At 38.7% G+C, this 24367-nt stretch overlaps 1 protein-coding gene across 1 annotated transcript in view; it reads left to right on the top strand.

Moving 5' to 3' along the window:
- The first annotated feature begins 19295 nt into the window (after nt 1–19295).
- Nucleotides 19296–24367, top strand: part of EDAR (ectodysplasin A receptor) — a 67240-nt gene continuing 62168 nt past the window's right edge. Inside the window, exon 1 of the mRNA XM_026034477.1 lies at nt 19296–19328. The gene's annotated coding sequence lies outside the window, so the exon portion shown is untranslated. The remainder of the gene's footprint in view (nt 19329–24367) is intronic.

Genomic DNA, 24367 nt, shown 5'->3' with positions numbered 1-24367 from the left:
GATGATAAAAAACTTTGGAGTGATTCTTCAGTGTATTGGAACATCCTAGGATGTTTCTACTGACTCCTCTTACAGTTTTGCCAGTGAAGACTTGGGAGCCCAGAACTGGTAGGGACCTTCTAGTTGCTGAACCCTGTCCCCACTGACTGTAAAAGAGGCTCCAATGAAAGACCCATTTTCTCATGTTTTCCACACCAAAGAGCCCGTTTTAATATCCTGCAAGAAGTATGATGCCTGAAGGATAAAAAGCATTAATGATACTTACAATGTTGCAAAAGTGAAATGCAAGCAATTGAGAACACATCTGGGTCCTGCAAATACAGGGTATCTACCAGATCATTTAAAGTAGACATGTGCTGTATTATGAGCAAGGAATACACTTCACTCCTCCAGTGATGCTCCCTGACAAACAGAAGAAGAAAAACATTTGTTCTGATGCCAGAGCTAGGTTTGAGCAATGTTTGARTTTGAGTAAACTCTGAGCATGTAAWCTGGACACACTCACTATGTTTACCCGTATGCAAGTAATGCAGCCCAAAAAGAGTAGATTTGTAGAGTAAAACACTGAGTTTTGCTCAACACATAATCAACATGACAAAAGTCTGGGGGAATTACTGCCCCTGGAGTACATGGGATCACGTTAAGGATGCAGCTGGAGCATATCTTCTGAACTAGTCCCTTCCAAAGGAATGTCATTCACTCAGCCTGCATCTTCTTCGAGATGCCACCTGCACTCCATTAACTGGGGACCATTTGTTCCAAATCTGCACCCACTGTTGAATTTAAATCCTAATGTAGACGCACCATCTAACAACATACTTGAGAACTTTATGTACCCCAGCACCAAATTATGTATGGTGGAAGCAAAGARGAATTCCTTTCTGTCTTGAATAAGGGACAGAAAGGATTAGTACTAGATATAAGGATGTTGAAAACAAGCAGTAGAATAGTATCAGCTCCTCTGGCATATAGAGACCTCAGGACTTGTACCACAAGTTTAATCCTCTCTCTCTTGGAATTCGCCCTTTATTTTTGCATGTCCTGCTGCAAAGAAAGTGGGTAGTAGGGACATGGAGTTCTTTTATGAAGAACAAGTGTAAGAGCTCAGAGTAGCTCAGAAAAGCACTCATCACTTGTAAGAACTTCATTTTGGCAAGCCTCTCTTTTTTCAGGCTCAGAGGACTCCTTCAGAGTGTGTGCCTCAGGAAGAAGAGCATGTGCTCTTTTTGTGCAGGTCTCCTTCATTTCGTTCTTAGTGAAGAGAAATAGGCCAAGTGCCTTTCAGAGATGTGCACAGAGTGTCTGTCACTTATTGAGTCAGMAGCAGCATGAGAGGGACATGCATTAGTCTGAGGTGACCCAGACCCAGCCCTAGTGAATTGGAGCCTAAAACTGGTGCCGGCATCTCCGCCCCAGGCTTTTGTATAAAAAAGTTCCTGTTGCACTTCATAAGATACAAACAACTGAAAAAAAAAAGGAACTGTACCAACTCCTCTTAAATAGGAGTTAGTGCTCAGCTTATTCTTAAGATATATAAACTGTGCTGGGATTATAGAGTATCTAGAAGTGCAGACACAAAATATGCTTAGTGTTGTTCTTGCACTCATCCATCCTTCCATCCTTGCTTTATCCATCCATTCAATCAGCATCCATTTATTACTGTGACTGACCAAAGTGATCCTCATGATAAACAGCTTATTACATGGGAAAGTGATGGAGGGGCAATTAGGAATATTTCACAATTAAAATTATGTCTTCTTTCTTGTAAAGTTATTTCAGTAATTCATCCTGACTTTAGTATCTCCTGAATTAGAATTAGTGACATATCATACATTTTTTCTCATTCAGATTATGGTCTTTTTTTTTTTTTTTTTACATAGATAGGCATTACTTTTAGCAAAGGAGACTAAATTAACATCCATACAAAGACATTATTAAATTTAACAAGAAATCTTTTCATGGTTGGCTGAGGTAACAGAAAATTTTAATTCTTGAAAGTTACTGATGTGCTTAAACTCTTGATGAAACATATGATTTTGATAAGGATCTAGAAATATCTGTACTTTCCTATTCAGAAGCTTGCTTCTCTCCTTTTCAAGCATATTTGTTATTCTAAAAATCTCAAACTTCATCAAGAACAGAACTGTAGTGTCAGCAGAAGAACATAAAATATGTACATGTGGTTTTCTGTCTCATCAATCACAGACTCACATAGACTGAACTGATAAATACATTGACATCTTTCTAAAAAATTACGTCTTTCAAAGACTTGGATCTACTGGATTTATGGGAGACAATGAAGTTTTATTTAAGAGAACTAATTACACTTTATTATGCATAATGAATGCCTTTCTGATGAATATTGTAAGAGCAGAAATTGCAAACTAAAGTCTAATTGCATAAGGAACTCACTTTTGAACAGAGGAGTCCCTGGTATATAGATACTGCTATGCAGGCACAGCAGCTCTCTAGACAGAAGGCCAGATCTAGCAAATCCTTAATAAGGTTACTCTTAGCAAATTATATCACCATCTATCTCTCCATATCTGATATATAATGCTAGCTTAACAGGAAAGGTAATGAGACTTATAATGGAGTATCTGCCTTTTAATAATATCATGCTTGAGAGAAAATCATTATGAAAAGCAAAATCATTATTGTGATTGGTTTAGCATAGGCAGGAGTTGAAAGGCAGTAATCTAAGTAATAACAGCTATTTATTAAAGCAAAAAATGTTAACCTGGAGGAAATGTACTTTCAGGGCCTATTTCTACAGATTTTTCCTTCTGAACTTGGTCATTAGGTAGTATTTGAGTGAAGCAATAGAAATATAAGTTAAATGCCAGTAAAGAGCACAGCCTGTGATTTTTTACGACCAATTCCCACACTAAAAAGGTATAGAAACTGCTGATGCATCCATTTCCATCTCAAAATGAATGCTGAGACAGAGTCACAGCCATTTTTAATTTATGGTCCCAAATCTGGGACTCCAGCATGGCCCAGGGAAGTCCAAGGAAGAAGAGCATAAAGGATTTCACARCACCGAAGGGTATATCTCGAAGAGCTCACCAATGCTGTCATCCCARCAGCCCCTTCTTCTGTTGCTGTTTTCCATAGCAACTCTTGTACTTTCAAGAGCMAGTGAGTATTTCTTCCTTACAACAAAAAGGGAAATATTTAGATGTGCCATAGAACCAGCTTGAGACAGTACTGCTGCCTTCTTCTCCCAAACAAACCTCTTTTTTTTTTCTTTATTTTATTTGGTTTACAAGAGTAATGGCCTGAATTACTCATTTCAGAGTTATGCTTAAATTCAGCTTTCCCATAGCCCAGGTTGTTGGATTTGGACATAATCCAGGAAACTGGAAAAAAATGCAACATTATTTAGATTGTAATATTTTGTTTCTAATGTTATCTGACTGATAACAAGACTGAGAGTCTTGAGAAAGACTCTCAAATTACAATATTCAGAGGCATGGTACAGCGTCCATGGCGTTTATCCACAATATTCTCTTACAGATCARTTCCTAAATCTGAAAGTGCCTAGTTCAGGGCTTCAGACATCTGATTCTACCAATTTTTCTTCCCTTGATTCCTGCTCTATATCACTGGCCATTCTGTATGTGAACAGCATGCTGTGCTGAGATACAAGAGGTCATTCAGTGCAGGTGCCAAAATTTGTCCATGGTTGATACAATACAATAAATGAAACATACATAACTTTCAAGTACCTTTTCTTCACATTAACAATACATGCCTTAGGCCACATGAAGCTATTGTTCTGCAGTTTCTCATTTCTAAAACCTCTGTAACTGGGGGCCTACATCTTAACAAAATATAACCTGGAATTGCACAAGTTTTATTTTATACTTTTCCAGATGCAACAGCCTCTATAAAGTATCAACCAACACATTAAAGAATCACAGAATGGGTTGAGGTTGGAAGGGACCTTTGGAGATTATTTAGTCCAACTCCCCTGCTCAGGCACCTAGAGCACATTGCACAGAATCATGTCCCAGTAGGAACTGAATATCTCCAGAGAAGAAGATTCCACAGCCTCTGTGGGCAACCTCCAGTGCTCTCTCATCTGCATTGACCAGAAGCTTTTCCCTCAAATTCAGAAAGATCTTCCTGTGTTTCAGTTTGTGCCAATCGCCTTTTGCCCTATCACTGGGCACCACTGAAAACCGTCTGGCCCCATCATCAACCAAAACCAAGAACCAAACCAGTAAAGACTGGTATTCAAAATGTTAATTTGCCTAGATTTTTCTTGGTTAAAATGCTCAGAAATGAAAATAGGTTAGAAAGTTATAATTACTGCTTTCCTTGTAATACAACAATGGAATGAACTAGTTTGCTAATAATCTTTTCATCTAATTTCTTATTTGAAGATTCATTATGTAACATTCATCAGTGACATATTTCAATCTCTGTATCACTGATCACTCATCTTAGTGATGAGTGGCAAAGCCAGTTATCCTGTGGGCAAACATCAGTGGGAGACTCATTCAAGCATTTATAGAGTGTTTATGGAATGAGAAGGGATATTCTGACAGTTACTCATTCCAGGAACATSTGAAAATGTGAGTTCCACAGTGTGAAAGAACAGCACTATGCACCTCATTTTATATTCCACCAAATACACTGAACATTTACTTGAGATATAAATAATGGTATAGGATAAACAGATCTCTTTACAATATCTATAGCTTGAGTATACTTACAGGTATCACAAACTGTTCAGAAATAAGAATGGAGTGAYAATATAGTTTCTTTAAAGTTTAAAGTTCTTCGTAATTATTACAACACACACTGTTYCCCATGCACTTGGGGTCTCTATATATTGTGTTTGCTCTGTGTTTCTTTTCTGTCTGCCACTTCTTCCTTTGGCCTGAACATAATGAGACTTTGCTTACAGCACCACAAAAATACCTTCTGTTCTCAGAAAATTTATAGAAGTTTTTTTTCCCTCAGTCACAAAGTGACAATTGCATCTGTGCTTTGCATTTCAGTAACAATAAAGGTGAGGGGAGAGCTGAGACAAAAGTAGTCTACWGATAATCAGTGCAAAGATAGAGATCTTTGCAAACGATACAGATTGAGTGCAAAGATAAAGATCTTTTTCCCTTGAGAGCACCTTTTTTTCCCCTGACATTGTGACTTTATATATATTGCCTAGAAAATCTTACRTAAGTGAGATATTTCACTATTATTATTTGTGTTGTCAGCTTTAGTAGAAAGGAAAACACTCCAAGAGACAGTGAGAGACGGACTCTGTAGTATTATCTAAGCGTGGTCATGATTGATTTTAACTGATCCAGTCTTAAATGTTTCATTGAACAGTTCTGTCCTTGTTTCTGAGAGAGAAGAGAGAAAGTAACAAATTCATGTGCTGCTAAATAGGCTCCGGAGAGCGTACYAGGATTCACAAGGCTGTAAAACATCGATTTGACATGGATAGGTACACAATAAACTCCGTGGAACAACTACTCCAGGACACAATACTGTAAATCCCCATACCCTATCATATTAGGCAACTGCAATCCTTGCACTGTGCTTGCTGTAGTTCTGCTATAGGTATTATATACCAAAAGTAAACTGATTTTAGTAGAGAGACTTGGAAACAAATAGCATGTGTTCTGCTGGGAAATTCTATATCCCTCGAAGTGTCAATATCTCTGAAAAAGGATTTCACATGGAGGAAAGGGTGGAGAGGTTGTTCCTTTGAAGGATTTCACTGCAGAAGAGACATTATATAATGAGAAGTGCACATGTTCTCTGTACCCTGCTGAGACAATTTCTTCCTATCAGGAAAATCTGTGTTATTAACACACTTAGACCTTTTCTTCAAAACACATTTTTAAGGAAAAATCCAGCATAGCTATAGACACAAGAGAAGATGGAATCTCTCTGCACCTTCTACTGATAGCTATCTAAGTTTATGTCCCAGCAGGGGAAATGCTGTGTACTTAATATAAACCTTTATTAGCTTTGAAAGTGGTTTGACTGCATCTTTCACAGTACAGTAACTCCAGTGATTTGGATTCTTCAAGCAGGTTTTCTAAAAAATATCTCATTATTTCCTCTTGATTTTGTATCTGTTCTCATTAACAAGAAAAAGTAAGTATCTTGGACTGGAGAGAGAGGGAATTGAAACAACAACCTTTTGCTAAAACGTCTCTATTAAATTTTTCAAAGTCAGTGGAGATGTGTCTTTGGATAGATGCCAAAGCTGAAGATGTATCACTGACTGTCCAAATACTTTTGATTTATTTTAAGTGTGGTAGGTATGTCTAAAGCTAATACAAAGAGATGTGTCATCTTGGGCTAAACCATACCAGAAGACAGCTGTCCTCACTGTGGAAAACAGATCCATCTTCTCTTGARCCCTTGCCACTCAGCTGGCCACTGCACAGGGGAGATGGCTATAAACATTTTCCCCCTGAAATAAGGTACATCGAGCAAAGTAGAGTCCAACTGTGGATAGGGAATAAGATACGGTAGAGTGGTGGTAGAGTTTGAATGCTGAAATGAAAGTAGTGATGGTGCTAGCCTCATGTCTATCGAAAATAAAATAATAAAAAWCTTCCTGAGCCCATCCTGCATAACATATACTCACTATGCACCCGCTGATGGGTGCTGGGAAAATGTTAGCRTAAGCAAAGGGCTCTATTCCGAAAAAAGAATGGTAACGCTTCTCCCTAATCTCCCCTTCATAATTAAAAGGAGGAATGAAAAAAAAAGGWTTCAGATTGTACTGAAAGAGCAGACACCAGGGAGCAGATTAATTTTGTGTGCCATCACAAAAATTCTCTAAAATTCAATTACAGTGATGTAGATCTGACATAGGATGTATTACTATTGTACCCCAGAGAAGGTCAATAAAGTGTTTTGTAAGGTCTCTACAAGATTTCACCCAGACTATAATATAGATAAGTCTCATTATTTCACATGTTTTGCAGCTGCTCTGACTTAATTTTCAGGGGTGCCATMATACAATTATCAAAGATGATTAAATTTTATGCACCCAGATCTTTCAGGTTATGTCTACAAGGAAAGAGTTCAAACCTATTATATAATAACAAAGATATAATTAGCCTCCGGAGAGTGGATAAATAAATCAAACTAAGCTAGAACAGGTAATGTATCTACCAACACAGCAGCACATTTATGACTGGAATTAATGTCATCTGATGAAAAGACCAAATTAAAGTGCCCTGAATTTACAGGTATTTTATAGAACTTTGACTTTTTAACAATTTGTCAAGAAAATATCTCTTCTCCCTTAGAAACAAAACCTGTTCACACACTGACTGATGTTTTCCTCTTCTCTTCAAATGCAGATGGCCTACAGCAACTTAATCTCACACGTGTGGACCAGATTTTGCCTCCAACATGATGGAACATCATTACGATCACAAGATATATATATTTAAACTCACAGGACAAAAAAAAAAAAGAAAAAAAAAGAAAAAATATTATTGGTGAAATTATATTGTCTAAAGACAGGTGCCTATTGCCATCTGATATGCTAGGTATCTAGGGCATCTGAATGGGGTGAGCAGGTAAGATATAGGACTTGTGAGAGGCCTGTTTCCTTGTGAAATGGCAGCTATTGGGGTGCATGGCAGGCTCTATAGTAGCTCTACATGTCATTATGTTTAGGCACATGGGTTTTTCTCTGTTGTGTTATTTGGTAGTAAGGGTTGATCCAGTGCCTGCTGAAAGACCCAGGAGTWTTGGTCACGAGTTTCTGAATCTAATCATTGATCTACATGGCTGTGGGATTTAACCCAGGGCTGTCCATTTGTCACTCCGTAGCTTTTGTGTAGTAAGTTCAGTATTGTTGAACATAYAACCTTATCTTAAAAAAGATAATTGACAGAAATAATGGCCAAATTATGAAGAGAGTGAGGAGGATCATTAAAAGATCTGAAAAGATAAACCCATTGGTGAGCGGAGCATAACATGGATAATCTTTTTGTCCTTTCTGACGAGTCAAACAGAAGGGGCCACCTGTCACTGAAAGGCATCCACTGAAGATGAGGAAAATACATCATATAGGAGAATTTTCTACCATAATATTAGGTTGCTTTAACACTCATCTCAAGCACCAGATGTCAACCACTTCTCAGGAAAGATGCTGTGTTTGACTGACCAATGATTGTCCCTTTGTCACTGTTAAGCATAAAGCCTTCATACCACTCAAGACAACTAAGCCTATGTGTCACAATCTTCCTGCAAAAGGGTTAATTTACCACTGAACTATAGGGTCTGTGGCCCTCYGTTTCCGCTGCCTAGATATAGTCACTGAGAATGGGGGGCACCTATATGGGTGTGCAACCTGACCCAGGTAGCTAACAGCTTGTCTGAACCAGCCTTGTTTTCACCAAATACATTTTTCTTGGACAATTCTGTTAGTTTACAAATTTCCTCTAGGCAATTGTGCCTCTGTGTGTGGGATATTATGTGAGAGAACAGCTATTTGGAGTTTCTGGAGTGAATTCATGGAGCTTTGCAAAAAAACAAGCTTTTGTAATAAGATGTAGATGTCTTTAAGTGAGTGTAGTTAGTGCTGCTTGGATGAGGAGTTTCTGGGAAAATGACTAATGACTCTCTATTAGTTATATCTAGCTTGCGCAAATTTCAGCTTGTTGTACAACAGCATAACTGATAAAATAGAAATATTATTAATGGCAGCTCAATCACATTATAAGCAGAACTTCTGGTTTTGTATGTCTTAGAACACCCTCCCTTCCTATCCCTATCTACTAAAATCTCCAGCGTTCACCTTTCCTCTCAGCTTTTCTTCCCAGTCTCACTATTCAGTTTCTAATTCTAGCTTCCCCTTTCCTCCAGAGTCCTCCATGTTTTCCTACTAGCTTTTTTTTTCTCCTAAACTATTCATGTATGCCCACCACTTATTTCATGACCCTCTGAATTTAAGTTGTTCTTCTCCTAGGYTTCAGCAGCACTGGCGAGGCTGTTAATATTGCTGAGTATGCTTTCCAGTCCTGGAGCACTTTCATTCACTTTCTATCATTCACTTTTCAATCACTTTCAGGATTATATATATGGAAAAGAGAATATGAAGTATGGTGTCCCAGAGAGGATAGAAATTCCTATACTAATCTGAACCAAGAAGATGGAGAAAAATGCAAAAAAACCTCAAACTCCTGAAGCAAAGAATGTTTTTTAAGACTTTTAGRCAATGTACAAGAATATAAATCATTTGTAAATGTATTTAGAAGAAGGATAACACTGGATATATTCCCAGAATAATTTTCCATCGAGAATTTCAGCATATGTCAATCATTAACTAACTCTAACAGCACTGCTGCAAGGGAATTGTAGACTCTACCATATAGAGAATATTTGCAGACCCCTATAGTCAACAGACCACAAGCTGCAGAGGTAGGTGCAGAAMCCTGATTTTTTGTTTTACAGGGTACTCTGAAGGACCAGCTCAGAAGAACTATTAGATATTCTTCTTATATAAATATATATAAGAATATATATTTATTATATTCTTAATATAATAAAGCATATAAAATGGCTTACATTGCTCACCTGCGTATCATTTTTCGTGCTTTCTAGTGTGAAAATAAAGTGCAGGTATGTTTAAATTAAATGATGTGTTTCTGCATGCAAATCAGATTTCTTACACATGAGCAAAAGTCTTCTCAGATGTTGTAGGTGCAATTTAAGAAGCAGCTTTAAACATTTGGCCCTGTATTTGCCTGAAGCAAAGAAATCCAGCACATTAAGAACACATTCTTCTGTGCCCAACCTTAGCAGTTCATAGAGCATGTTGGGTCACTGACTTTGCTAAGCATTTAAATTAACTTTCCTCAACAATTACAGTAATTAAATCTCTGCTAAATTACAAATTAAGATCATCTGAATGTATTGTAGAAGTAAAGGCAATAGTAGCAGGGAAAACAAAGTCTTCACTTATTCATAATTTTAAAGACATGTTTGTCTCCTTATAGAAAAGATTGTACTGTTTCTTTGGGTCTTTGGGTGTGTAGTATGAGGTGTCTGTTGGGTATGTTCTAGTCATCGCCTCTGTTCCTGGTTCTCTCTCTGTTATTTGCTTTTTTTTTTTTTTTTTTTTTTTTTTTTTTTTTTTTTTGTCTAGCATCTCAGACTGTCTGTAAGGTTTTTGATAAGGTGCGCCAAAGCATTGGCTCACTTTTGCTGTGGATTTACCTTGTCATGTCCACAATACTTGTCGACATTTGAGATAAGCCTCTACCTCCCTGTCTAGCTGAGCACCTGGTTGTCTGGCTTGCTCCAGCTGTGAGACATAACACAAGCCAGCTGTTAAGATAAAGCAGAGTTGGAGCTTATGTACAAAGCTGAGCCTTGAGAAAGTATGGTAGTATAGGTATAYTAACTAATAGATCAGTCCAGGCTTTAGTTGTCCAGCATCTACCATAATGAAGTACAGATAGTCTGTAAACTTCCAGGTTAGAYCTATGGTACACTTGGGCAGATAACAATTCATTTGCCCAATAGGTGTTTGTGGTTAACAAAATAAACCATCTGAGTGGTATTCTAACAAGAGAGGCAAGGGCAGAAAAACATCACAAACGGAGTGGGAGAGAGAAACGGGAAAGAGAGAAAGAGGATAGGGGATAGTACAGCAAGGTCAATATCAACAGGAGAGAACTGCCTTCCACCTTCGAAACATAAGGCAGGAATTTCAGACCCTGCACAAACAGTAGGAAGAAAAACCCCAGAGGAGAGCATATGGAGGTGTTGGGCCAGAATTTATCCTGTGGGAAGTTATCATGAGAAGTGAGCCAGCCAACATGGACACTAAAGAGACTGGCACAAGCGAGGCCTATGAGCTCAGCATATGTTATCTGTGCACTACGTATGACTTTATGACCCTCTCTCTTCCTAAGGCTGACATTTGGAAAATGTGTTTTCAAAGTCAAGATACAAAGGACCAGACTAGCTCACATATCCTTCTCTTTAAGTTCAAGGTTTTAAGAAATCATCAGACTTTTGTAGGCTACCTGCACAGAGGTGTTTTTAGCTGCTGTTGAACAGTAGTTGCTTCAATGGTGGTAGATTGACTTTACAAAGATTCAGAGACTCATTACGTGTTCACTAACATTAATRAGCAGTCTTGCCCAGAGCAATCAAGACACTGGGACAGAGAAAACATACAAAAAATCACCAGTTTCAAATACAGTCATTTGCTACTGCCAACCTGCCAACACCTCAGTCTAGTTTTCTTTGTCTTCACCTTTTTTTTTTTTGTTTTGTTTTTTTAAAAGAAAGATAAAAGCCTTTAACCAGTAAGCAGTGAAAGTGAAACTTGGAAGAGCTCACAGGATAACCCCACTAGTTTAATTCAGGCCTTAGGTGCCAAGAAAGTATCTTGAATGCTTTGTCATTAGCTGTGCTGGAAAGGAAAACAAACACACATATGCTCACATACATACATACAGACATATTTCTATCCTGAGGATATTTTTTTTCATGAACTAGCATTAAAAAAAAAGGAAATAAAATTGGATTACTTTCGAAAGAGAGAATCCTATCCAAGCCAGTTAACATGATATGTTGTTATAACTAAAGGCAAGGTAAGAAAAGCAGGCTCTAGCCTGACAGAGATTATGAACTACATGAGGACAAGTAGAATGGAGATCTTACCCCCTAAGTGAGTACATGGCCTTAAAATTTACCTTTAAAATGGAAGCATTGGAGAACAGATTGTCACAGACTATTATTGTTCATATGTAGATGGAGTCATCCAGGCCTCCTGAATTCAGAATAATCATATGCACTCAATAGAAAATATTATTACAAGGCTAGATTTGTTCTTTCTAACCATCTGACACTTTGAATTTATTACACATTTTGAAAGTTAGTAATATACTGCAGTCATACATTGCAGGTGATATGATACCACATTAAAATATTAATCAAATCTGAAAACCATTTACAGTCATGAAGACAAATAATCTGCCACGGAAGAAGATATAAACAAAATGGAAATTCACAGCAATGTCTTTGATAAATGTTCTGTGAGCCAAAATATACTGATATTTGGAAAACTATCCTGAATGCTTTCTTTTAACTTAATATAAACTTCCTAGATTAAAGATTTATTAAATATATTAAAAGTAAAAAAGTTGTAATTGAATTTTAAAAATGTGAATTTAAACTCTCCTGTCACTCTAAAGAAATATCACAGGTACCTTTTGGGTAGGAAGTACAATATAATATTTTATTCACCCTAGAAATTTGTTTTGGACAGATATATAACCCAAGCCTCTTTGATTTTTTCCACACCTTAAGTGACAAACTACCACATCACTGTGGTCAGTTTTATCCGTAATTTTATGGGTAAAATTTTAATTAGACTTTGGGTTTTAACGTGTGCCTCACTACCAATTTAGAAGCCTCAGTTTAAAAGGTTAATAAGGTCAAAGCAAATCATGCTTTGTTTAGAATTACTACATCAATTCAAATCAAGTGATGATCATGTATTATACAACAAAAAACTTTATGGACATCCAAATTACAATATATGCTAGAAGTGCTTCTCTACTTGTCCTCTCTAAGCAATTCCTCAAAGTCATATTACTCCAGTATTTTATTCAGTGCTTACAGACAACAGAGAAAAATAAGCTCTGCGATGAAATCCCCCTGGTTTATGCCAAAACCAAGACATACACAGTCTCAGGACATGCTTAAAATATCTAGAGAAATGCTTACATATTAGTTTGCTTCCAGAGTGACTATGTAATATTAGTTTCCTCTTGCTGCTTCAAGAGGATAAGTGTTAACCAAAGTGTTAGCTAAAGAATTATTGTTACATAGCTTCCCTCAAGCTGGAAAGAAACACTTTAACCTGCAGGTGAGTACTGGTTGCTTGCAGGTTGCAGGACTGCAGGTTGGTTGGGGGSAAGCTTCAGAGACCTTGTGAAGGATGCAGTTGGACCCATAAGAAGTGGAGGCTGCCAGATAGAATGGCTCATCATTTAGGCACTTCCAATGCATCCTACCTCTTGTGTTTGTCTTCACCTCTGGTAAAGTCTTGTGGGTCTTACTGAACTAGCCAGAAATACAAAAAAAAATTTTTTTGAGTGAACAGAGTCTTATGCTCTACGGATTTGTGCAAACTGAGTATAGGAAATCTCCTGATGAGTATGACAGAGCTGGGGACTAATTTAACCTGACTGGCAAGGATTTACACATGGGACAAGATAAGGAAGAATTAGGTGTCTGGAACTGAAGCACCAGCTCGAGTATTCTCATTGATTAAATGATAACACAGTTTTTTACTAGACCTTTGCCTTGTGTCCAAATGGTATGTTGGGGGTAGAGGAGATATGGCAGTGAAACTGCTAGTCACAGGATTTGATAGATGCATAAATGCTCCCAATGCTTGYAGGCAAAGGGCTGCAGAAGGAGAAGGGACATTTTCATACTTCAGTCTGCTGAATTCTGTCCTGGAAACTCCACCTCTGACACAACCTTGTCTTGGAGGCTCACTGTCTTGTCATGCTGCCTTCCAGTGAAAAGCGCAATACAGGACTGACAGAGTGCCACACTCTTCTGTGGGCTGCCATCTGAAGTCATTGAGAGATATTCTGGAATATATCAAATGACACATCCTGTTACAGAGCCTGAGACATTTGGAATCAAAATGAAACCTGAAGTTACTGAGTTTATTTCACCACCATTCCCTTATCTATTACATCAGGCTATCACCACCCCTTTCACAAAGAAAGTGGAGATCAATATTGCTTGTAAAGCTCCAGAACACTGAGTGTTTTACATGAGACATCCATAATATCTTGGCAACATCCGTAAGAAAATTAATATACGTGCAGCACAGCTAGCTGTTGTGTCATTAATAATGTTTGTGCTTACACACTGCATGGACTGCTAAACATGTGCTTAAACACTACATGGACTGCTAAGCATGTTACTTGTTCAATATACATTGACCAAGGTGGGCAGATGTCCGATATCTGGGGAAACTGGGGAAAGTTGCACAGATAACCATGATTTTGGCCATTTCCTAAATTCTGACCTCGCATCTTTAATGGTTTTCTCTTAGCGTTTCCCGTCTTCTACTCATGGGCATACATCCGGGTACCATGATAGGCATGTGGACCAAGAAGCATGACATTTTTAATTCCAGATTTCAACAGAGAAAAAAATATTCTTCTGTCCTCTGGAATAATACTGATACAAAGCTATTTCTAGCCTTCTCTCTTGTTCTCTGAAAGCTTTTCCCTATCTTGTTCCTCTTCCTTACTCTTACCACATTCTCCTCCTTTTGTCTCAATGGCCCCATCCTTCAGCCTGTTATTGCCCTTCTKTTCTTTGTTTCATCCAACCTAATCCATTACTCTGTGTAAATTTTCCCTTCCTTCCTCTTCTCCTTCCACTCGCATGCAAGTTTCTTCCTAGCACTCCTATGCTTCCTATCCACCAGAAGTGGGCCATTAAAAACATAACAGGGAGAGTCTTCTTCTCTTCATATATGGTTAAGAGAAATAATTACAGGAAAAATGTACAGTTTCCATCACCTTGGAGCACATTCACTCCAGAAATAATATTTGTCTGAATTCAGTCTGAATTATAATAAAATACTGGAAATATCAACTGATTTCTGGTTTAAAATGTTTTAGTAAACAACAGGCTCAAAAGAATTCTAAATAATGACTGTCTTGGTGTCCATTTTAAAAAATAATCAATGGCAAAACTCCAAAAGACATTAGTAATGCAGGAAAAGGTCTCTTAAGAGTACTTAACAGTACAAAATGCTACAGAACCTAGCTCCACTGTCCCCCACTCCATTTATAGCTGTCTCTTAAGCTTGCTCTATTCTAGCTTCCTTCTCTTCGCTGKGCTCTTCTCATATTTGAGAAGATTTTGAGCTTAGATTCATCCTTCTCTGTTCTCCCAAGTCTGTCCAAGCTTATGAAAGAATGTGAAGATCATCTCATGTAGCATATGAAAAGTTCTCTCTCAGCAGCGAAGCAGAGGATGGTTTTATTTGATTTCCGTTTTAACTACTTCTACAGTAGTTGGCTTAAGTTTTTCATTGTAGGAAAGGRATCATGATTAATATGTTTGTTAATTACATCTATTATAGAAAGCTCAGAAATATGTTGTTAATTATCTCAAACATATTACAAACACTAGAGCATAGTTACTGTTGGGGATTTAGAGCTAAACTAATCACTTCATAATCTTCAGATGTTTGCTGTCTTCCATGTAGAAAGAAATGATTCTGAAAACCAGAAAAAAAAATATTTGAATTGACTGGCTGGCTAATGATTTGGAGGAAGGTCTCTAAATGTCACACAGGAGTCTGTGATTAATTATCAGCCTCACTTCCCAGATAGCTGTAAAGCTGGATGTTTGTAATTAGCTCAGCAATGAGTCTGGAAAATCCAAAGAATTTTCAGAAGTCCTCACTGGAATAAATCAAGCCCTTTCTAGCTGTAGTAAACATTTTCCAAAATATTTTCTGTGTAAACCAGCACTAGCATGCTTTTCATCAAACTTAACCATAAAAAAAGAAAAAAAAAAAGTAGCTGAAAAGGAATATTGTGGTTCACGGACAAAAKGGTGAATCAGTGAGGGTCAGCTCCACAGAGGTAGGAAATGTCAGGGAGAATGGCTGAGGGTGGCAGTAGTTGTCACAGCAAACCTGACTGAGGGGGAATAGAAGGCTGATTATGAAGGAAAGCATCTGTGGATGTGCATACTCACATTTAGTCAGTGTCACTGAAAATAGCTTTGGAAGCAGGTGAGACATTTAYGGAAGATGGATGCCTTCGAAAATGCACGCTATCAATTTTGCCTTTGGGAAATGTACACTCTGGAAAAGAGGTCCATGCATATCCTTTATCAAGCGCTCAGCCAGAAGTGCTGTCTCTTCAYTCCTAGGATGTCTTCTTCAATTACGTTACTTTTCCTTCTTACAGTAATTTTCTCCCTGAGTCTTTAATTTTGCATCAATGTGAATCATACCTTCTGGTAAACAGAATAGGTCATTAGACTGCTCAGTTTTAGGAATAAAGTAGATAACCACATAAGGAGAAAAGATTTCTACCACATAAGGAGAAAAGATCTTCAAGAATCAAAGTTCCTCATAATCCTCTTTCATTCTGCTCTTTGCATCACCATCCCCAGTTGCAAGTCAGCTCTTCCCAGTATCCCGCAGCATAGCAGAGCAGGAAAATTTCAACCAGTGCAGAAAAGGCAGAGAGAGCAAAACGGAAAAAAGGGAAATCCTTACTCCTTGGCTGAGGGCCTTATTTGTCAGTGGAAGCAACAGAAAGTGTATAATGAAGGCCAGCACATTGCCTGTTTCAGGCATGTGCTGGAGACACTTTCTGTGACCTCACACTGCACCACTGACTGCAGGGGAGACTCAAGACCCTTCTGTTGCACCTAAGTGACAACCACAGCAAAATACTCTGCCCCTGTGCTGCCTCTGATATGACCGATGCTGATTGATGCAGGCAGAAAGATGACAAGTGTGTTTGCTTGACAGAAAATTTTTGTGTGCCATAGAGATTGAATATCTTGAAAGAACAAGTAAACAGCAAGAAGCCTCCCAAGTCCAGAAGGCTGAGTCCATAGGTTACCACAGACCAACCCTCCTTTCCTTCCCTATAGCCAAGGATACTTATTCTGTCACTGCTGCTTGTGAATCCCCTCCCTCCAGCTCACGGTGAGACCCTCATTTTTGCTAGGCAGGGAAGATTGGCACATGTGTATGTGATGGAGGCTGAAAGGAGGACTTAATCCTTTCAACCTGATGCCAGATGTCAATTACATAACTTTGAAAAACTCTTATCTGGAAGGCCCTTCAACAAGGTAGTTCTTCTTTTTCTTTCATGATTACTTTGCTTTTTTTCCATTTGGTGACCGAATCAGCTAAAAATTTTGGGTCTTTTTTTTCAGTTCTTCCTCACTGGAGGAAGCACATCCTCAGCAGTCCTGTCAGGCCTCCTGCAAGCCTTGGTGGGATGCAGGCTTCCAGTTCAAGTGAGGGAGTTTTCTCAAAGGCAGGATCTGCGACATTGCAATTTCATCCTGAGATCTGCAGAGCTGCTAAGCAGATTTTGGTGGTCTTGGTGGAAGGGTTGATTGTTTTTGTCTTAGAAGGCTGGGATAAACAGAAGATTGAAAAATAKCCCAATTTAGGTTGAAGATACAAAACATAAAATTCCCTGGCGCCTTTCAGACCTATTATATGATAAACCATCCTCACAGAAACATCTTGTTCCACAATAATGGAACTAATGAATCCAGATTTCTTACACATTTTTTTCCTGTGGGCAGAATAACTTGTGTGGTCTAAGAAGATGCATGATTTTTGGGTGGCTGGAGAATGTGTGAGGTCTATCTCTATGTGGTTTTTCCGATTTCTCATAAGGTGTATTCACACTGTTCTTTCCCCGGATAGGCACAACTAATTGGAGACATCCCTCTTTATTCAACTGCTTATTGTTACAGATTTCTGAGGACATATCTTTGTTGGCCAGTAGATTCAAAAGTTATTAGGAGAGGGCACAGCCTTTCCTTCTTTCCACAGGAAACTGGCCTAAGTTCTCCTTCTGCTACCTACACTGTGCTGTCTATCAYGCTCCTCCCATCTTTTTTTTTTCTTTCTTTCTTTCCTTCTTTTCAGGAGCAGATATATCCCTTGGTTTGTATGGAAGCAAACTCATTCCTAGTTTACATCATCATTTTTGGTTAACCTGCCCTGCCCTCTTATTCTCACCTTCTTCCTTGTCTCTCACCTTAACTCAGTAAGGAACTAAATTCATAAATGATTCACTTGTTACTAAGGGCAGACAGTTTTAGTCATGTTTTGTCTATATTGTCATGATACCAACCAGAAATTTTTCTTCTCTATAGATAAGAAGGAAGCCACCTGCAAATATCTTTGTGGTCATTCTTCAGAAACTGGAATTGGATATGCTTCTTAATGAAATAAAAATGCATCCACTTAAAATTTAATGCTGATTCACAACATGGGATTTGATATGTGTTAGAAAAGAATACATGTGCTCTCATTTTCATGCATGCTTTTGCCTAGCAGCATGGTCAGCTGAGAAGTTATTTTATAGAAAGAACTGGATATACCAGAATTCAGACTTTATGAAACTTGTATCCAAACATTGCTTCAAGTTCTCCTTTGAGAAATAATTTTCAATAATCCACCAAGTACTGTCAACTCCTCATACTAGATGCTCACAGAAATATTTATAATGCTAATGTGTTTCCTCTTTATGACCTCTGAGCAGACTGTAGCAGTAGTATGCAAGCCATTTGTGGTTTTATTATCATTAATTTTCACTTCAGTGCTAAATAATGCTCTCTAAGGTGGTTGTTTCGCATTTCCTGACTTTGGGGAATGCCATATTTGCAGAAATACTGGCATGTTCTCAAGCAGAGTTAGTTGGTTGTCCGAATTTGCAATCTTTAGAAAATATCAATGTTCTATTTCTGTTCTCCTTCGGAAAAAACAAATCAATATTTCAGAAAGGTAGTTATGACATGTTTTCCATTCAAACAATATTGTAGTCTTTCCTTTAGAGTTGTTTAGATGCCAAACAAAGTGGTGTCTGTCACAGTGACTGAGGCAATATCCAGAGTGAAACCTATACGGAGTCCCTCTAATTGGAGGGAAAATTCCCTCCAGATAAAGGTATTCAAAAAGAATGCTTTGGCTTTGATGATAAGTTAATTCACTCAGAAAATATGCAGCTCATTTGTTCTGTTCCTGAGACTGCTCCAGAAACGTCCTTCTGTTCCATGTCCCAGGGCTTGSTTCCCCTTCTCTATGATAAAGCTGATATATATGCATTTTTCCTAATAATGAATAAATCTAAATGAAACAGAAGTCAGGAAAGAAAAATACTTGARGGATGATTGCCCTGCCTAAGACTGCTTGGCTTCTCCCGATCCTGCGGTCCACCTCTAGGTGGGGTAGGCGAGTTTCCACAGAGAGGAAGCCCCTCTCCTGCGTTCATTGGAGTTTCCAAAACTTTCACACCAGAGAGCAGGCAGGAAAAGCAAACTTCTTGGGAAGTCCTCGGAGACTGCTAAGGGAGCGCRGGACTGACAGATGTTCTTTTTCCTGTGTTTGAGCGCACTGGGGTAGAGCTGGGGACATTCATGACAAGGGCTGCAAGAAGAGGACACCACCGCTGTCTCTGCCTGATCCTTGGCACCTGTGAAAGCTGGCAAAGCGCTTGCCCCGAGCCTTGTCCTTACAGGCGGACCTCTTCTCTGGATTTCAGTGGTGGCGAGTCCTTCTGCACAAGGTAGGCGCGTGGGGAGGGCACTTGCTGTCCTTTCCAAAGGCTGGACTGGGTCTGACGCAGGAGCAGCTCTGTCACCGGGCAATCCCTGAAGATTCTTATTGGCAATCTTGTCTTTTTTAGGCTTTGTTTCAACAAGAGCTACCGTTCAGTGAGCTTCTTTGCTCCTGGCATTAAAACTAAAGAACTGCTTTTGTTGTTGTTGTTGTTGTTGTTGTTGTTTTTCCCGTAAAGGCATGAAAGTATAGAATTCCTAGTGGCATCTTTGATTAAAAGCTAATGTTTCCTCATGCTGAATGTGTTTTAAACATACTTATTATGAAAAATACTGATGTCCTCATCAGTTCGCAAGCTTTAGTAGAAATGTTTAGCCCAGCAGATGCTTTCATTTCAGTGGAAGTACGCGTTTCATGGAGGGTTTCCTGGTTTAGGTTTTGTTTTAGCGTTGCAAATAGTTTACCTGTGCATTTTATACTGCTACTATAGATATGAAATAAAGATGGATACTGTAAGACGTCGCAGCATCCGTAGTGCTGAGGCCAACTTGTATGCATGTGAATACATGTTTGCGGCATGCTGCTTTTCATCTTCCACACTGCCACAATCCAGCTGTGAAAGAGTGCAGTAGGACGGAGATCCAGAGGAAAGGCGGCTGCAGGTTGCACCCTGGGGTGTCCCGGTCACAGTAGCATCATGCACCCACTCCAAGCAGCGTGGCATGCCCTGGCACATGTATCCRCGGTAGTTTTGAATTGCCCATCTCTGCTCCCTCTGTGGAAACAGAGAGCTCAGCCAGGTCTGCTAAGCTTATTCCAAGAGCAAAGTGGTCTGTGCAAGCCTTGAGTGACTACAGAAAGACTGTCACTGATGCTGAGCTGGGTATTTTCAACTGCTGCTACCATGGTGTTGATACAATGGATTAGAAAAAAAAAAAAAAAAAGCATCTAGAAGATGAATGTGTTTTCATTTTTGCAGCCCCTGACTCTTCAGGCTTTATAGGCAGGGGCACTGGGTTGCACTTCAGTTCTGTTTCTCACGGGATAAGGATGAGATCCTCATCTAGTGTAACAGCACCAAGGATGCTAGTGATCATTGCTGTGATGCAGCTACAAGAAAGAGTCCTCCAGCTGCTATTCCCTGGAACGGATAGGCCTATGGCTGCTATTGCTGCTTCCCTACATAAGAGGAGGAAGCTAATACTGTTCACTGCAGTTTTGAAGGAAATGTTTTGGACAAATGAAGGAAATGTTTCCCATCTCTAGAAGGAAAATCATGGTAGATTACAAATTTTAAAAGGATTTTTTTTTCAAATTTCCCTTTTGCTTAAAGTAGCCTCAGACCCCATGACTATGAGCTGGATTATTATTCAATTCTTTTCTGTCACAAATGTCTAAGACATAGAAAGTCAAAAGAAAACAAACTTTATGCATCCTCTATTGAAAAGCAACAACCAAAAAGAAATTAATTTTGAAATTAAATGAAATGAAATGAAAATGAGGACATGAAGGAGATATGCTATTTTCATCAGCAGTCAATTTGGCTATGCACTGCTCAGTCAGAACAGTTTTGTCCTCAGGTAAGATACTGTAACTCCAGCTTCCCTGAAGGTGTCTGACAGGGGTTAAGCTGTTGTCAAAACTTAGCCTAGTTATTTTTATCTGCAAGGTACAAAAMCATTGTGCTTCTATTCATAATAATATAGTCTGAGATTAACAAAGAATTCAGATGAGAATGTGCCCAGAAAAAAAGGCAGCATGCTTTTGGGGAGTAAATAGATAGCTTTTACAGAAAACTGTTTCCATAAATGGATAATTTTCATCTATTACACAGAGTCAAAACATATGATTCTTTAATTTTTCCCATGTGAGCATGAGGTGTTTGTTTTCAAGAGACTGTATTGAATTGTGTGCAGTGGAAATCATCCCACTGAAAATGAAGGACTGATTGTGTGATTGTGCCATAGAAGTGTTTAGAATTCCTCTGAAAATGGCTTCACGTGAAACATGGCACTTTACAAGCAAGGGTGACAATTCTTAGAGGCCTGGRATATTTAGACAGTCTCTATTTGAAACTATAGAGCCTTGTTAGTCTAATGGTCCAAGTCTCAGTTTTCAAAAAACAGCAGCACAAGTTTTCGAAGATAAGATTAATATTAAGATAATGTTTTTCTCATGCTGTCATCAGTGGAGGAATTCCCCTCTAATATCCTCAATAAAATTGTTTCCTTTAACTGTGCTAAGATGGAACTGTGCTTCAGATCGTATCTATGCTATTGCTTCTCTCTGCTAAAAGATAGATAAACTGCAACATTAGCTACTGCCTATAGCTGCATAAACCAAGAGGTCTCATCATGACCACACCCAGCATGAGTCAATCACAAGGAGTTGATGAAGATCAGCACCTTGATCCATTAGCGTCTTAGACATTCCACTTCTCCCTCTGGGTCTTTCTCCAAACTCACCTTTGCTGCTGTCTGGTGCCCGCCTCACTTTCAACGCCCGGTATTCCTGAGCTTAGTATTTTCCTGAGGTCTCCAAAAGATAAAGAGGTCCCTTTTGATCCAACAGCTCCTGGAGCAGGAGCTCTTGGCAAAGAAAACTAAGAATGTCAGTTAAGCATAACAAAATTATAACCTGAAGGAAGCCACTTCCTTCCTAATAGGTAGAAGTGAATAGTTAGAGCAGAAACAGAGAAGCTTTCTTGCCATTTGTATTTCAAGGAGATAAGTTTCTGTTAAAGGCTTAAATGTTACTGAAAAAAGAACTGTGACATTTATGATTGCCCAATTTTTGCAGATGTTACTGACTTAGGCTGACAGTCACGGGACAGGCAAAATCTTTGGCTACACTCTTCCTGGGAAGTGATGAACCCATCTCAATACGGTAGAAAATCAGGCCATCCAAATACTATTTGAGGTGCATCCAACTTATTCTTTTGTCTAATTTCTTATGCAACAATGTATCTAATTCTACAAAAAAAAAAAAAAAAAAAAAAAAAAAACAGATTCTGGGCCTCTTTTTAGTCAACGGTAAAGCTCCCACAAGAGAGGTGTGCCCAACTCTTGCTGGTTCTGTGGCAATGTTATTGATCAAACATTGCTTCCCAAACCATGTTGACTTGGACACTTGATGTGGCTTAGACCTTTCAGTTTCTTCCCACCAGGGAAATGAGAATAAGAATAGATGGGACATTATTTTCAAATTTAAAGGGGTCCATTAGAAGCAAAAATAGAGATGACAAGCAAAGACTATTTTAAAGCATTACTTGCAAAATTAAAGCTTTGTCAATGGATTTTCAAATCTCTGTGTCAGGGCAACATCTTGCTGAACTGATGCTAGTAATTGCTGGGTTTGAACTGTCAAGAGTGGTATTCTATGAAGATAATCCATAATGTTTAAGCTCTGAGTCATCCGCCATGAATCTAGCAACAGGTTTTATATTACCACATTACCATAATGTCTGACCATCTGCACTGTAAAATCAAAAGCAAAGTCCCCAGTGGATTTCGTAGTGTTTCTGRCATTTATTCTTTTTCAAACTGACTTCTGCAGAGCAGAGATTTTGGGGGGGATTTCATACTTTAAATTCTGCTCATTTCCTTTCTTTTTGGGGGTGTTTAAGGTTGTATGTGGCAGAAGAGACTCCCAGAGCTGTCAATTTTAAAGGAGAATGGCTTCTCTTTTAAAGAAGAGAATGGCTTCTCTGGTTTTCAAGGGGTTGATGTTATCCCACTCCCTGCCTCACAAGACACCTTTGATAGTATCTGAGGTGGCCCTTGCCTGACCTGCTACATACACGAGGTTAGGAGGATCTTGATGAACCTCCTCTCCAGGTGCCTGGCCAGCTAGTCTGAATCTAGGTGTGTGTGAAGTGAACTGTGTTCTGRGGATGTTGGCAGGGAATGGTCCATGGCCACTGGGGACATGGGGAGGATCAATAAACGTTTATAGTATTTGACTTGACTAGGCTATGACATCCTGAAATGTTGATAGATATGAGATCCCTTTGATCTTAAAGACCGAAATCAAACTCAGTGCAAGCCAGCAGGATCCAATCCTTCCAAACCAATCTTCAGTGAAAAGCTTAATTCACTAAGAGAAGGTATCATAGAAAGATATATGTGCAGTGTCTCTCTGGTGAGCAAAACCTGATGATCCACATCCTCTGAACATTATGATGCTGAGCCTTTGAATCATTAGGGCTTTACGACTAGGACATGATACTTCAAAACTTAACTGAATCTAAGTTCAGGCCAGCTCTTTTCTACGAAGGAAATCTGGAAAGATTCCCTTTTTTCCCCATCTGCCCTGGAGTTTGTATTATATATGAAGKTCTGTTTATTCTGTGTTCAGCAGGACCTGGCCAATATATTGGCCAGGAACCAAAGCAAAAACATACAACCAAGCACTAGCAAGCTTTAAATTCTGTCAGTGTATTCACCTCTTCCTTCTGATATATCACAAAGAAAAGCTACTGAATGTCAGTTAAGCACAACCAAATTATAACCTGATTAAATATCAGGGTTTTTCTTCTAATTGTAAGTAAGAAGCATTAATAATTCAGGATTACATATTCAGAGCAGCCCAGACTGGAAGAATTTATTTCTGTGACATGCCCTATTTTTTTCTCTTGACTGTGTATGTAATCCACCACTTGGAAAAGCACGAGGAGGTGGAAGAGATGTGATTATTAATACTTGATAAATTGGAGTTTTACAGAAATTGCCTCCTGTCACCGTAAAGAAGGATATGAAAAGGCTTCTAGATCACACATCTTGGTGTAGAAAAACATGCAAAAATATGATGAACAGAATAGATCGAAGAATGGAAATGTCAGAATCTGTTAAACTGCCTGTATGTGCCTGGGTAGGAGCTATGAAACAGAATGCATCTTCAAACCTGGAACCTAATTTTACTGTTTATATTAGTCACCACCTTAAAGTAAAATATTTTCTCATTTTGGAATCAATGAAAGACTTTAAAAGTACCTCAGAGGAAGAAATTTAGTCAGTATTGAGCACTTAAAAAAAAAAAAAAGAAAAA

This window comes from Nothoprocta perdicaria, unplaced genomic scaffold (genome assembly GCF_003342845.1).
Source record: "Nothoprocta perdicaria isolate Ctin4 unplaced genomic scaffold, notPer1 scaffold_144, whole genome shotgun sequence".
In the NCBI taxonomy this organism is placed as follows: domain Eukaryota; kingdom Metazoa; phylum Chordata; class Aves; order Tinamiformes; family Tinamidae; genus Nothoprocta; species Nothoprocta perdicaria.
Note: the sequence above shows the minus strand (reverse complement) of the source record. Positions and strands in the feature narration are given on the sequence as shown.